This window comes from Aulonocara stuartgranti (assembly GCF_965226115.1).
Source record: "Aulonocara stuartgranti genome assembly, chromosome: 18".
In the NCBI taxonomy this organism is placed as follows: Eukaryota; Metazoa; Chordata; class Actinopteri; order Cichliformes; family Cichlidae; genus Aulonocara; species Aulonocara stuartgranti.
Genome location: NC_138954.1, coordinates 18672741 through 18688618, shown reverse-complemented (window position 1 = coordinate 18688618; position 15878 = coordinate 18672741). Strand labels below are relative to the sequence as shown.

General features: G+C 41.0%; 1 protein-coding gene across 8 annotated transcripts in view; it reads left to right on the top strand.

Moving 5' to 3' along the window:
• The first annotated feature begins 12479 nt into the window (after nt 1–12479).
• kmt2cb (lysine (K)-specific methyltransferase 2Cb) overlaps nt 12480–15878 on the top strand; it is a 94822-nt gene continuing 91423 nt past the window's right edge. For 4 of the 8 annotated variants that reach the window (XM_082513915.1, XM_082513913.1, XM_082513914.1 and 1 more), the window contains exon 1: nt 12482–13340. The gene's annotated coding sequence lies outside the window, so the exon portion shown is untranslated. Of the gene's footprint in view, nt 13341–15878 lie in introns of all 8 variants that reach the window. The other 4 variants (XM_082513910.1, XM_082513912.1, XM_082513908.1 and 1 more) reach the window with 2 other exon arrangements.

The window sequence follows — 15878 nt, the reverse complement described above, 5'->3', positions numbered from 1 at the left end:
TATGGATAGATGAATGTGAGTCCATAACTATGGCCCGCTCCACCACAACCACCCACACATGCAGGGCCTTGGAGTAGGGGTATGTCACCAGGGTGCAGAGGAGGCTACACCCCCCCCCCCCTGTCCCCTTCTGGCTGCCTCTGCCTCAATTTTATCCCACAACTTAGACATTCACATTACTCACACTCTCATTACACATACATATAGGATCTTGGGGGTGGGCACGATACACGGAGTCCAAAGTACCATCAGGGTGTACACCTCAACCCTGGCGTCGTTGCCCACCTCTCAATTTTAAATGCACGTAGACATTGAGGGCTAGCAGGAGGGACTATGCGCTTGCCTGCTGCTGTCTGGCAGGTAGCTCCATGGCTTCCTGGGTTTTAATTGCACCTTAGAACACACATGCATCAACACTACAATGAGCGGGTGGAGGGAGGTTTGGAGTCTTCTCTCACCCCCATTCTCTGCGGCCTGCTGGAGCGGGGGGGCTAGGAGGAGTTGGCCGTCCGACTGCGGTCTGGAGTGTGGGGCCTCCCTGCTGCTGCAGAGTCGGGGCGGTCTGCCTCCCCCCACCGCAGGGAAAAGGGTAACACCACCTGGGTCTGGGTGCAGTTCCCCCCTCCAGGGTCAAGGGTACCTAGACCCGGTTCGTAGAGTACGCTTGGGGAGTGTGATCGTGTGTACAGCGTCTCTTTATGTCTGTCTCCACGTTGGTTGAGTGTGGAGTAAGTGCATATGAGAGCATGAGGGTGGGAATGGATGTTTGTGTCTGTGTGTGCCTGTATGTCTGTGTCTATATGTCAGGTTGGGTATAAGACGCCACCTGTCTGGGGACATCTCAGGCCCTCCAAGGTTTGGAGGCCTATCTCCACCCACCACCACTTCCCCTGCCAGTGGCGGACTCCCTCAGGTGTCGGTGCGTTGGTGGTTCTTTGTGTCTGGGGGTGGGCGTCCGGGTACACACTGGCTCACTCCTTGGCGGCCGCTTATCGGGGCCTGGAGCCTGGGGTTCGCTCGGGCCACTTCGGAGGTGGGGTGCCCCCGGCCTCTCGGCCTGGGGCTCGGTCACTCAGGCACGGCTGGCTGCCGGCGGAGCTCACGGGCGCGTCACTGCAACTCCCCCTGGCTTCTGCTCCGCAGCTGCTGAGTGAGCCCTCATCTGGGACTCTCCTCAGCTCTTACTGGGACAGTGGCGCGGCTGCCCCTCTGTTGGTCTTCCTTGGTCTCTTGTGTTCTGGGGGCCTCTGGATGTCTGGAGTTTTGATCTCCTCCATACCTGCTTCATACCCTGGAGGACGGGGCTGTGGCCCCCCCACACTCCCTAGCAGATCGTTACATGGAGAAACCTTTGGAATGCAAGCATGCTGATCCACACAGGTATGCACACAGGTGTACACACGGGTATTCACAGACGCGGACTACAGCTTTCTTGGCTGCTGCCTCAAAGCACACTGTGCGCTGTCTATCTTGCGTGCTGCACAATATCGTTTATTATTTAGTATCTACTGATATCTACTGCTAGCTAGTTTATTGTGATGGTGCTGTTTTTCTTATTATGTTGCTCTTTGTTGTTTGCTTTCTCTTCTGTTTTTTTTCTCCATACAGGTGACCCAGGTGTTTTGTTTTTTTGTTTGTTTGTTTTTTTCTTTCTTCCCCCCCCTTCTCACCGTCTCTTCTCCCCTTTGGTTTTCTTTCTCTCCCTCTCTTTCTTTCATTCTTTCTCCCTGTCCTATCCCCCAGTCATGTCTGTCCCGTTTGTAGCAACTGAAAATAAAATAAATTCATAATTATAATAAAGGTCAATCAAATGGACCAATATGGCAAGGCCATGATGATCCACTTGGTAAAATAAATCCGCTTGGCATCTTTCTTGGCCTTAAGACAACAATTCTGATGGCTAAAGATCCAAACAGGACACACAAAAAAAAAAAAAAGAAGGATGTGTGGGCATTTCTACTTAAACTAATTCCCCCATGACCTCGACCTGGGTAAGTGGCAGAATATGGATAGATGAATGTGAGTCCATAACTATGGCTGTCCAATCTGTGAAAGATGCCACCATTATAACTCTGACATATCAAAGCAATGTCATATCAGCCTACAAAGATAACTTCTTGATCATTTCCACTGGAGTTTTCTTTAAACACTTACAGGAAACATTTGTCCTTCTTATTGAAATTTTAACATGAAAGTGTATAGGCATATTAATCAAAATGTGGAAATGCTCCTTTAAGTGTTAGTGGTTGCAATAAAGCAACCCCTTCCAAAAATAAATAAATAAATATAAAACTGAGTTGAATTGGTATGACACCGTTGCTCCTGGGAATAATTTGTGACACTGTTTATTGTAATGTTTTTGATGACTAATACTACAATACTGAGCATAATGAGTAGACTTCAAAGACATATTTTATTGAATAACAGTGCCTGCAGTGGCTGAACACTCTCCACCCTCACCCTGCTCTACCCTGAGTGACTGATAGCTTTGAACTGTCAATGGGCTTGGTATCTCAGGGCTAAGACCACCTCAATCTTTTCTGTCACATTCACCTCACTACCCAATATAGCTGGAGGACATAGCATCAGTTCTGGTGTCTCACGGCTCACTACCTTTTCTCCCAGGATTATAAGGCAACTTGCAGCATAAATTCATCTCCTCTATATTGCTGCAGCATGCTTGAGAAATTCCATAAAGCATTATTCGAGTCAGATAACGGATTTATGGATACAAGAGGCCACCCTATGAACCACATGACCAAAAACTGTGATATATATAAAAGAGATAATGCAAAACAAAAGGTTTTTACAGGTGACACATTTTCATGATAAAAAGAATGACTATGCAACAACATTCTACCACAAACAACTATTTAAGAAGAGGAAAAGTATAACACTTCTAATGATTTACGGTGAAGTGGATTAATGTCTGACTTTTGTTCTCCTTTCTTCAGAGTGCTCAGAGCAAAAACAGAGAAGCATCTCACCTTCCTGCACCACCAGGATTATTGTACAGTGCTCTCTGTGTCTCTGGAGAGTTAGACTGGACCAGAGAATCCAGGATATTAGAAAACTCTTAGAGTGGATACTAGTATGAAGTGTAGAGCAGAGTGGGATTTGACCTTGGCTTTAATAGGGCCTCTTGGGTGTGCCTGTGAGGGAGCTCACTGCGCTTTGCTGATTTTTTTTTCTTTTACTATTATTAAAAAAAAAAAGTGGAGAGGGGCAAAGTCTCTCCGCAGCGGGACTTAGGGACAGTTTGAGCAGGGAAGAGAGAAGATGACAACCTGGAGATGCTGTAAAACAGAGTGAAACACAATTTTCTACCAGATAAATTGTTGTTTTTGTTGCAGGTCAACTGTTTTCATGCTGTGACATCAATGAATGATTTCTGGAGCAAATCGGGACATTGTTTGTGGATCAGTGCTATTTCAGTTCATACTATTTTTTGGTTTTTTGCCTTTAAATAGACCTTCTCAAGTAGGTGCATTTTGGCTCACCGCTTCTGAAGTGCCTTTATGCACTGCAGTCTTTACTTGACATAAACAGTCTAAAAGGGTGACCCGTCAATTTGTTTAGTAGAACAAATTATAAAGCCGCCAGGAGCCCACAGCAAAGAGGATTACATCAAAAAGCCACCCATTTCATTAGTTATACCTGTTTGATTGTTCTTAACCCTTATCATATCAATATGGACCAATATCGCTGAGGAATATTACCAGCACCTTGGTGAATCTGTCCCATAAAGAACTAAGGCAAATCTGAAGACAAAAGCAGGTCCAACCTGGTACTAGTACCTACTGAAGGGTGCATATTTGTAAGTACTGTTTCACCATTTACATAGACACAAAAATGTGAAGTAATTTTATTTAAAAAAAAAACGTTTGTGCAGTTTTTAAGAGTTTGTGCAAATCTGTGCAAACACCAATAATTCCAAAATACTCTTAAAATGTTTTAAGGTCTGCAGCTCAACATTTGTACTTTCTTTTGGTTTTCTAGTGACCCTAACATGCGATAAATGAATACAATTATGTTGCTGTTAAACATGTTCAGTGGGTAGCTGGACACCAGAGGTTTACTGACTCTGAAAGAGGTCACTGTCATCTAAACTAAGGTGACTTATACAACTCATATAATAGGAATGAAAACCCATTATATTGACTTGTCTGTCCACGTGCGTTTCCTACTTTGTCCATGTGCATGTGATGCTTTAGCATTTCACCAGTCTGGTCAGACTGTTAATGGCTTTGTGTAAGTGGATGCTGGGTAGTCCACATTGAATTCACTGAGTTCCCGCTGCTCTTGTGTTTTTTTTGTTGCATAAAATCAGTGTCTGGCTGCAGAGCACTGACAGCAGAGACACATTTCTGCAGAAAGCAGTGAAGCAGAGAGCGGTGGGATCTTTGATGACACCGCTGTAAAGTGAAGGAAAGCGGAGAACAAATGAATTTTTATTTAATATGCAAACAGTTCAACACTATTTTATTAAATAAAAAGCTGTGATAGTTTAATCATATTTCCAATGCAGCTCGCTTCTTTGCTCTCTTCCCCTTGTCCTCATGTCCTGATCTTCTGCTTTATATTCCCCCATGAGACTTTTGCATAAGACTACTGAAAGCTTTTGCGAAAAGTTCCAAAACTTGAAACTTTAAAAGGATCAAATGACTTCTCTTCATCTTCTACTTGTGCACTTGTGTTACTGAAGTATGTCCCGTAAACTGGCTTTCCACTCCTACAAGAAGAAAAAGGCAAACTCTGTCTTGTCTGCGAAGACCTGCTAATTTGGTTTTGTCTGGCTCCTTGGATGCGAATATCTGAGTTTCAGATATCAGAGCACGCAGACTGATTTCATGGCACACCATCCCCCCCTTTAGCCCCTTCTTTCTTTCTCTATCCTTTCTCTCTCTCTTAGCTCTTTGGATATATTCCCCTATGATTATAAATAGATTCTAATTAGCTCCTCCAGCCATGGGCAATAGAATTGTTCATCAAGTAGGGACTGCACTCAGAAGACTTTATACATTAAAGCTTTTGCAAAAGTCAGAAGAATAGCAAATCCCCTCTGCCTCAATTTAATTTTTTCTGCAAAGCAGGGATTAATTTTCCCATATTTTATCAGTTCGCATATAATTCACTGGTGCAATCAATTTCCCTCATGGTTCAAAAGGACTAAAAAAGGTCAACCTGACCTTATGATTGAAAGTCGTGCAAAATCAGAGAACGCAGATGTGGTGCGAGGCTGGTTTTTAGAGCTGTCTTGCCACCACTGACATGAAGGTTTAATATTTCAGTTCACGAAATGTCCCCTCATCAATCAGTGATGAATTAATAGATTCATTCTGACTTCTTTTGCAGTTTTTCAGTGTCTGAACCAAGCATCTAAGCACACTGAGTGCACTTTCTAATATCACTGAGACCTAAAACTTTTCTTTCGCACTTCTTTCCACTTTATTCAAAGCTTGTCAAGACCAAAGACTTGATGTCTGAGATATGTCTACAAGAAGAGATAGATTAATTCTTTCCCGCTCTCTCTCATATCTGCATTGCCAATTCTGTCTGTTTAATGTATCAAGTCAAACAAATTCTTTCTATAACTTCTTAAAAGTGGACTTCTTTGTTCTTTAATTAGACTGTAATGAAAGCCTTCTTTCTTGTAAGGTAGAAGTTCTTCCACACTGGGCTTCAGCACCAAGTTATCAGAGGAAATTATGATGCAAATTTGTTTGTGAAATATTTAAACATTTTATTTCTTTGAAATAAAAGATTAAAACAGATTCCCTATCCAGATCTAACTGAAGCATGTGTACTCTTTGTGGTTTTCGCCACTCACGCTGAGTCTAATTTTTTTCACTACATACTATGGTTTTGAAATGTGTTCTGCGTGCAGCTATAGGAAATTATTATCTAGCTGTGCAGTGAACTATTGTGGGTTTGATTCAACAATCGCCGTTCTTCTGCAGAGAAAGAGCTCAGCCAGCATTTGGTTTCATGTTTCTTCTCTCTTCTATTATATTAATATGATCCATCTGCTCACCTGGTAGCTGTCTGTCCTTTTACTCTGCAGCTGCCTCCTCCTCTACCTCAGGCAGCACTGGTGCTTTGTTTCTAAAAGGCTCCTAAAAGAAATACACGGTAAAACTGAAAAGCAGGATGGTTGTTATCTGAAATACTGATATTATCAGCAGGTTTTTTTTTTTCTAGTTGCAGCAGCAAAAATAACGATCTGCTTCTTTTTAAACATTTTCGCAGATAATGTTGGCCTGTTTGTTTTTTAAATATATTGCTGAGTCTATGTCAATTATATTTCTCAGCAACGGTGTCTTTTAGATACATACGGGTTGCCCATAGTAGCTCATGACACATAACAGTTTGCATGCAATGGTCTGTAAATTGCACGTATAGCATGTAAATTGAAAACAGCAGCCGACATGAACAGGCAATTATTTTGCAGGAACAACATAAAAAAAATCCACTGCAACACTTTATACCCAAATGATGACTCGCAAGGCTAGCAATGTGATGGCTGAATAGCCTAAAAAAAGCCTATTCTATCTTGCAGTCACAGTATTCTCTTGAAAATTAGTTTTTAATGCTGATAGCCAAAGGGCACCAATTAAGCTCAACAACCAGAAAAGAGCTCCTTGAGCATTTATCCATTCGCCATGACATTATGCTTTGTTTTACTGATGAGACTTATTGTATTAAAGCACATTTATCTGCTAATAATTATATATACCTACACCATAAATGTACACTCGACATGAGGAAATGTGCATGAAGACAAACTGAGTTTGAACGGTTCACCTGGCCATCGGTTACCTGAAGAGAAGCAAAACTTTGTGAAGATGGCACACAAATGTTTGTCTTAGAGCACATCTAATTATCTCTTGTCATTAATATTGCTTTACATTAATGGACAGGATGCTTTTCATTAAACACCATAAAATAAATAGATAAACAATAGCAAAAAATTGAAGAAAATATAAAATATGTTGTATTGGTAGAGAAATAAAACAGACAGGGTGCATTTTTCATGTTGAATTATAGTAGGCAATTTGATCCTGTTACTATTTCCAGTGTTGTATGAAACAGTAGAGCCATGCTGCCCTCTGTCTGTAACATACCAAAATACTTCTTTATCCCACACTAATGAGCTTTTTGGAACATTTCCACCATGTCTAAGCTTTGCAAATTAAATTACATGCTTGTTAAATCTTAAAGAATAGTTTATATATCTCATATGGTGGTAAAGCAGGATTCTTCACTGTGTAAGTGGCTAGTGTGTGTAGAGCAACAAATATTAAAGAGGTTTTTGTGTTTTATTTGACATGAAAGAATTGAAAGGGTTGCTTGTTTATTACATCAGGGATTTTTTTTGACACGTGGCAGAAATAACCACAGGTGTAAATGAAAAAATCAGTGGTTTGGGGTGGGGGTGGGGGGGGGGGGGGGGGGTGCTGCTGGCACACTATTACATTGAAACATAGCCAGTGTTTGTCACACTACAAATGCATGTACTTTTAGTGGCATGATGAGTCAAGCTATATGCTGGCCAGAGGGATGATTTTTGACAAAAGCTGCGTGATCTCTTTAAATTGAAATTCACTTCCAGTATAAAACATGATGTTACTGTTATTATTGCTTTCATTGCATACTAAAACATACTAAATCAGTATTAAGTACAGAGTCGCTCTAGTAATTACAGTCTTGAGTCTCTGTGGATCAGTCAGTGCTGGGTTTGTAAACGTAGGAATTAGGCCAACAGGAGTATCAGTGATGCAATGCTAAACAGGAGCTTTGTGTTTTCAAGGTAATTAGGTCAATGGGTGGTTAACGGTGTGAACGTGCACCCACACAAAGGTCACATTTTAGAAAGCGATACCAATGAGTGTCGTGTCTCATCCTTACGTGCTGTCAGGAAATACTGCTGACCAGAAATTTGACTTCACAAAACCTGGTCCAATATACATCAAGTTAAGCTATCTCAGCAACACATGTCCAGTTCTGGAAAAAATTTTTTTTACAAATTCTTTGAACAGATGAAACTAAGATTATGTAGTACCCAGTAATTACGGAGAAGTAAAGGAAAAGTTCAAAGGATTTAAAGTGTAGCCTGTTTGTGTCTCATCTGTCAAACATGTTGGGGGAAATGTTAAGGCATAGGCATGTATGGCTGCTAGTGGAGCCAGGTCGCTAGTGTTTATTGATGATGGGACTGCAGGTTAAATTGTGAAGGATGAAATGTGAAATGTACAGGGCTATACTCACTGCTCAGACTCAGCCAAATGCTGGAAAAGAGCGGACAATGCTTCACAGTGCAAATAATAATAATCACTCAAAGAATGCTGCAAAAGAAACCCAAAAGTTTCTTGAGGCAAAGAAATATGATATTCTTCAATGGCCAAGTGAGTCACCTGATCTCAACCCAATAGAACAGCTTCTCAGTCACTTAAGACAAAACTAAAGTCAGAAAGACTCACAATTAACCCTTGTATGGTGTTCAGGTCTGTGAGACCCGTGTTCATTTTTCTTCAAAAGAAAAATCAAACAATTAATTATTTTTTCACGTGTAAATGTGTTGTGTCTTTCCACTCACTCCACTTGATTATAACTGATTTATTTATAACATTTTATATAAAAGAAAAACGAGAAGCACATTAATTCATAAATGTGATCTAACAAAGGTAAAGGGAAAAAATTAACCATGTTTGCTGTTCATATGTCTTGTAATTGGGATGAAGTAAACAAATTTCCCACGTGTGGGACTAATAAAGGTTATCTTATCTTATCTGTTGAGTAATTTAACATAAAATTGTTTGATAGTGTTAATTTGGAAAGCCAAAACTCTAGCGGGTCCACCAGACCCATGAACACTGGCTGAGTAACAAAAATACGAACACCACACAAGGGTTAAACAGCAACTGAAAGCAGCTACAGGAAAGACCTTGCATCTCAAGAGAGGAAACACAACATTTGGGGATTTTCATGGGTTCTGGACCTCAGGCACTTATTGAATAATTTTTTTTCATACAGTTAAAACTATATTAGTTTGTCTAATTACATTTGAGCCTTTTGAAAATGAAGGACTACATATAAATACGGCTCTGATTCCTAACCAGTTAATGCAAAATGTTTGCTAAACCCTACGAATTAAAGCTGAAATCCTACACTTCCATCAGTCCATTTTCTTCCATTTATCCAATTCAGGGTCAGAGGGGGACTGGAGCCTGTCCCAGCTTCCACAGAGGCAGGGTACACCTGGTATAGGTTCTCATTCCCGGGGCGTTGTCACGTCCCGCGGCATTCCTGAGGAAAGCGAAAGGTGACCTTCCGTGTTCTTATGGTGCGCCCCGGGTTATGGATGATTTCCAGTGGAATGACGGTCCCGCGGTAATACACGTTCCAGCCATGTATTCCAGCCCTAAACCTAACCTTATCCTTAACCCTAACCATAACCTATTCATAACCCTATTCCTAACCTTAACCAGCACTGAAATGACGTAAAATAGTGTTTTCCAAAGCGATTTTAAGAAAATGAACGAACATGTGTAGATTGAGTCCAAACGGTTCTCATGTTCTCTCATTTTCCCGATCTCGTTATTTAGGAACGTGTTGGGTACCCGGAAGCATAAAATGTTGACGATTTGTCACCTAGCGTAAAATATTATGCTTAGGGAGTGAGAACCTGTTGATAGGTTGCGAATTTATCACAGCGCTTACACAAAGAGACAGACATCTATGAGCACTTTAGAATTACCAATTAACCTAATCCCCCTAACTGCGTGTTTTGGACTGTGGGAGGAAGCCAGATTACCTGGTGAGAACCCACAAAAACGCAGGGAGAATATTCAAACTCCACTCAGAAAGATGGAGATAAACCCTGAACTAACACCATCCCACCAGTCCTGAATAAATATATGTGTATAAGCAAAAACTCATCAGAAACCCATCATCTCTTTGTTTTACTTCCAAGGAACAAAACTTTTTTGTACATTTTCTTGAGGTCAGTCAATGTTTTCAATCACTTTCAGCCCAGAAGAATGTTATTGTTTGTTACAGCACTTAATACCCACCTATGAATTGTTCATGTATAAAAAAAGGCATCTAACTCAAGGGATGAACTAATGTAAACTTTCCAAAGAGCCAGGTATAAATTGTATATTTATACCTGTATATTTCCAAACTTTGTTCCTAACAGCCTGACATAAAAACACATTTTTTGTTTATTATTTTTGTTGAATCTAAGCAAAATCCTCAAAGACCAGTTGCCAAAAGGTTGGAATGTGTCTGTATGGTGTGCAGTTTGTTCTTCAAAAAATTTGAGGAAACAGAACAAGTGGAGGACAGAAGAAGAAGTGGCAGACCTAAAAACAAACAAACAAACAAACTCTGCAGCAGATAAACAGTATCTGAAATCCATATTGTTAAGAAACAAGAACAAATCCAGCATAGACCTGACAAAGGACCTGAGAGATGCATCTAATCCTGCAGTTTATCCATCTACTATTCACTGAAGCCTCAGAAATTGAAGGGTAGTTGTTAATGAACAGGGAGAGAAAAATGAGGTATGCAAAATTACACAAGAACTAGACTTAAAATGACTGGCAACATGAGTGATTAAAGCAAATTTGACATTTCTGACTCAAATTGTCAACAAATATATATGGAGGAGATCAAGAGAGAGATAAAAACAGCAAGTGTGCAGGGGATCCTGTAAAAGTTGTTAGAATAATGAATAAGAGTGCCATCAGATTTTGATAGACTGTGCAGTACCATCTGGAAAGCATGTGACTGGCAACTGCTTCTTTTTTCCCCCCTGTCCTGCAGCCAAAGGTCCATCCTGCTCAATGGTCTCAACAGACAAAAACATTATTATAAATGAGTCAATGGTGCATTTAAAAATGAAGCATCACACCATTAAAACTAGCTTCTCCTTCAGAGTGATCATTTTAGTGCTTGGAAATAAAGACTGTACTTGAAGGCAGTGCTTCACAATGTCCATATATCCATATATTGACCACTACAAACCTATCATCTGTCTTAAATTCATGTGAAATCTACTCTCCCATTTGTATTTTCCCTATATTGTAGATGTTCAGGTTAGTCCCCCCGTTCTTGTTTATATTTGCTTGATGTATTGTTAGCATTATCAGGTTCCATGCTTTTAGGTTGCCTGTTTAGCTGTCTCTTGCATATGTGATAACACACACGTATTATAATACACAACTTCTATTGTGCTGTTAGACAAATTATTCTAGATTTCTGACTCTGTAGCCCAGAGCTCACTATTGAGAGTAAACAAACTAATGAGTGATTATGTAAAGGAGAAGCCCTGGAAAACAGCTTCTGTGCTGCTTTGCATTGTCTCTGTAATTCTACTTTAAGGACGAAAACCATTCTTACAAAGCACACTCCCTCATTTGGTCTGTTGATACCAGTGATGGTGGCTTGTCTAACATGCAAATACTCTCACTGATGATCAGTGGAGTTAAGAGTTAATTACTGCAAACACAATTGCACATATCTGCGTTATACACACCACAAAAGCCTCTACAGTCATTATATTTCTCTGATTTTCCGAGTGCTTGCTTTCATTTGCCACTTAACCATTTTTTTCACTGCGCGATTTATGTGAACTATTTCGAAATGATTGCTGTCAATACTAATAATACTAATAATAATGAACACGTTAGATTAGCCAGCAGGGGGAGCTCTCAGTTTAGGAAGGAGGTGCCAAGGTTTACCATTTAAAGGAACAGGGCTGCGTTTATTTCCAGTTAATTTTCTGAGGGGCTTCACTCGAAGAAAGTCTCCTAAGTTGTAGTTAAGTGAGCCTTAAAATCGAAAGCAAAATCTAACCAGAGACACAACATTCTCTGCCTCTATTATATATTATGTACAGCCGCTGAAAGCCGACCCCTGGGGGCTTTTCCGAAAGTTAACCCCTGAATGTACGGTCGGTCGGTCGGTTTGTTGAGTACCTTTATCTAACACATAATGCAACGCTTAAATCTGTATACTGGGCGTGTGTGTGTTTAGGGGGGGTGTAAAGCAGGCGTAGAGACGCCGTCGTATGGGAGCAGCTGAGGTACATTCGTACCCAGCCTAAACCACGAGCTCCGTGGCGTATTAAAGTTAATCCATTTTTGTGTATTTTCCCCCGGCTACGAGGAAGCCTTCCGACTGTTGGATTCTGTATAGCTACAGCTGGCAAAGATTTGCATGAGCTCAAGCACCAATGGTTTTTACCAGCTCCAACTCCAACTGGGTAAAAATCCAGACTCCATCTTTTCGGGCCCGCGCTAGCCATTATTTTATTTACTAAATGCTTATATCCCTCCGCAGGGTCAGAGAGTATTTTGAAGAAATTGTAAAATGGTTTATCTGTCATTTCTCATCGCGTCTTCTCAACGGTCTTTTTAAACACGCCTCACACTCGCGAAACATCCCTTTCTTGGCGAGCCCCGTCGATTCTGAAAGATTTGTGCACCGTAGTTGTGCTGTTCAGGGGGAGGAGGAGGCGGATCTAGTTTTTGAGGAGCTTGGAGAGGGGGGCTGTTCTTCGGTGCCACTTATCATTAGATATGGCCACCGTTACAGAGCACCCCGAAGCGTCATCTTCAACTTAATTTTGTGCTATTTCATAGTCATTTTGCAGCTCGGTCAGCGCGGCAGGCGAGATGTTGTTTTTGGCGAGCTAATGTTTGTTTTTACATGTCTTTTGGAGGCGGTTGTTACTGCGTGGCAGGATGACTGTGAGTCTCTCCTAAACTGGCCGCTTGGTCCCGCAGCTTGTCGCAGCTGAAGAAAATAGAACCAGTTGCCAACCCCCAGCGGTCGGCATCCAGCTTTTTTTTCCCTATTGCTTTGCGGGTCGCTACACTTTCCCCCGAGGATTCCTACTTAATGTTTGGCCCACGGAGCGTTGACTTTAGCAGCCGCTTGGATTTCGAGGTGGTTATGTTTACACGTTAATGGTAAAATTATTGGCTGTAGACTTGGGTGGCTAACACCAACTAGCTATATAAGCCGAACTCGTGCGACGACAGCTGTCATTGGAGAAAGGAAAGTGATCCCCGCAGATGCGTGCGCCAATGAAGCGGTTTTCTGTTGGATTTACATCATCCGCTTCTCCATCAAATGGGCAAAGTTGGGAATAACATTGCAGCGCTGGAATATAATGATATGCGTTGTGCATTTTTGAGAACTGCGGTGTTGCTTCATTGGAGAGAGGCTAGCTAGCTCCATTAGCTTGCTAGCTAGCTGGGTGATAAGTGCGACGTTTCATCCCCCTTATTTTGGACATGAAGAGGATAACTCTCTATTCATAGGGCTGGAAGGTAAGCTATATTTGCCTCTTCGTCTTTTTACTTCAATGTAAGCTGAGTTTGTTGGGAATTTACCTTTTCACGTAAGGCTGAGCCAACCTTATCCTTCTCCAGTCTGATGTTGGGGGTTTGTCGCCGCCTTGGCTTTCATGACTCAGACTATTCAACGGAACGGCACATTCAATTGAACATTTCGTGGGTGCTATATAAGCAAATATTAACACATTTACTGCATTATTCAGTGAAAATACACGCAGCTAACGTTAGTTGGAAGCTAAAAGGGAAAAAAATCAGAACCTGGGTGGTTGTGTAACCTATCATTTTCACTTTTTGTGCATCATTGTAGTTCCCTAGAATAGTTCCGTTTCATTGAATAGACCGAGCCTTTGTGTGTGTGTTGGGCTCCCCTTTGCTTTGCACCCGGTTTGAAGCTGACTATAAGGAGGGGTAGTGTTTTTAAGGTTTCTCGACAAGTTTTCTATGAGCCATGGACATGTTTAACACTAGCACTGGGAAACAAAGGGGTGAAGCCTTTTTTAGTGTTTTGGCGTAGGCGTTAGTCGCATGTATGAGTTGGACAACTAACTGCAATCATAGGTAACCTGTTTGCTATAGGTGGCCCTCTCTTTTAAAGTTGTCTCTAAAGCCAGTCCTCCTCCGGTTGTTAACTACGATAAATGACTTCGTTTCTTTTTCCAATTTCTGTTAAATTTAGTCGACATCAACGTTACTTTTGTCTGTGGTCGACGAAGAAAAGGCGACAGAGTTGAGCACAACAAGCTAGCAGTCGTTAGCTGGATGCAGCTGCTTTGTGCCCAAGCTTCGGTCAACAAAAGCTAACGCTAGCATGTTTTTGGTTGCTCCCGTGGTGGTCGTGACTGCCTTGTAGTCACCGGATCTTAACCTCAGATGCCCCAAGTAAAGTTCTCCTCATCACCTTTGAGCGTTTGCTTGTTGTACAAAAATGCTCCTTATCCGACGACTTCTTATCATATCAGATCCTACAGTGTTTAAAGAGACAATGTCTTCAGTTTTGTTTGTTTTTTTGTTTGTTTGTTTTATCTCAGGGGTAACATTCCTAACTTGGCGTTTGTGCAGTTTTATAAAGGGTTTGTATTTCGTGTTCAGTTTTGGTGTTGGACGACTTCTTAAAGGCTGTTGAAGTCAATATAATTGATAGAAAGATGTTGAATTGCCACAGACAAGCAGCGAAAGGTGGTGTGTGTCAAAGTGAGACCTCTTCTGAGTCACTGAAAAAGCCTAACTAATAATTTAAGCCATTTTCTGACCACACTGTCTGCACATGAATAGGCATGGATGGCACTGAATTAAAAAAGGTTTAACATGGCACAATTTATTATAAACACACATATTAAATCTGGAACTGCATGTATCCTCATTTACATTATTATACAGATGAGCAGTACCTGTTACTGCACATAATGGGGATTGATAAGACACAATTTTATGTTTCACTGAGCAAAACACTGTGCTTCTGCAGTTTGGAATGAGTTTGCTTTTATAACTTAGTATGTGTCACAAATGTGCACATTTTCGGTCTGTGCGATGCTTATTTAAAAAAAAAAAAACAATGACCAAAAAGTGTTTGATGTTGATACTATCAGGTATGTGGTTTACCCTAGATATAAGCTGGGGTTTCAGTATACAGTTGAGTGCTTGAGCTCAGTCAAGTTTTGAGTGAGAAGAGCTAGGCTCATTTTAATGAATTATATAATCAACTGCTTCAAATCAGTCGCATCCTGCGGATGCACTCAAAATTGCGGCATCTTGGACTATAGCTGGAGATGATGGTCTTTGTTGTGCTCTGCTGCCTCGGTAAGCTCAGTGTAGTGGTACATGAATGAGCCAGTTCTTTTAAAAATAGTGCTGCAGTTTGCAGTCGTTTTCTGCAGTAGAAGGACAACTGTGGTTGTCACCTGCAGTCCAAGACAGTGGCGATGTCTTAGTAAGGACTTAAATAATATAAATAACCAGCTTTGTCATGAGCCAGCATGACAAGGAAAACTATGTTGCTGATTTGGGATTGTCTGCTTGTAAATCAGTGCAAGATTCGACATAACCTGTGGACGTGTAGTCAAAGGAATATTGGGCAAGTTTATTTCCCTGGTACAGGTTCAGTTACGGTGTTTCCACCAGTCACAGTTAATCCATTAACCTCCGAGACAAATTGGCTGAAGTGAATGCTCACTAACAAGTATTTCACTTTGTTTTCTTTCTTGCAGTCATTATTTCCACATTTAGAGGATCATTAATGAAAACATATGCAAAAGACAATACTGGTGGTGCTGGATTAAAAAAAAAAAAGACAGCTTTTCACTCACATTTGTGACTAAAGAAAGATGGATGTGGACTGTAAGGACTTAAGGTCACATGTATAAAAATAAATATATATATACACACACACACACACACACACACACACACAAATTTTTTATTTTTAACATTTAGCCCAAGAACCTTCAAAACTTTATCAAATGGTTGATAAAGCAGTGGAGATGACGAGCGGCATCGTCTCTGTGACATTCACAC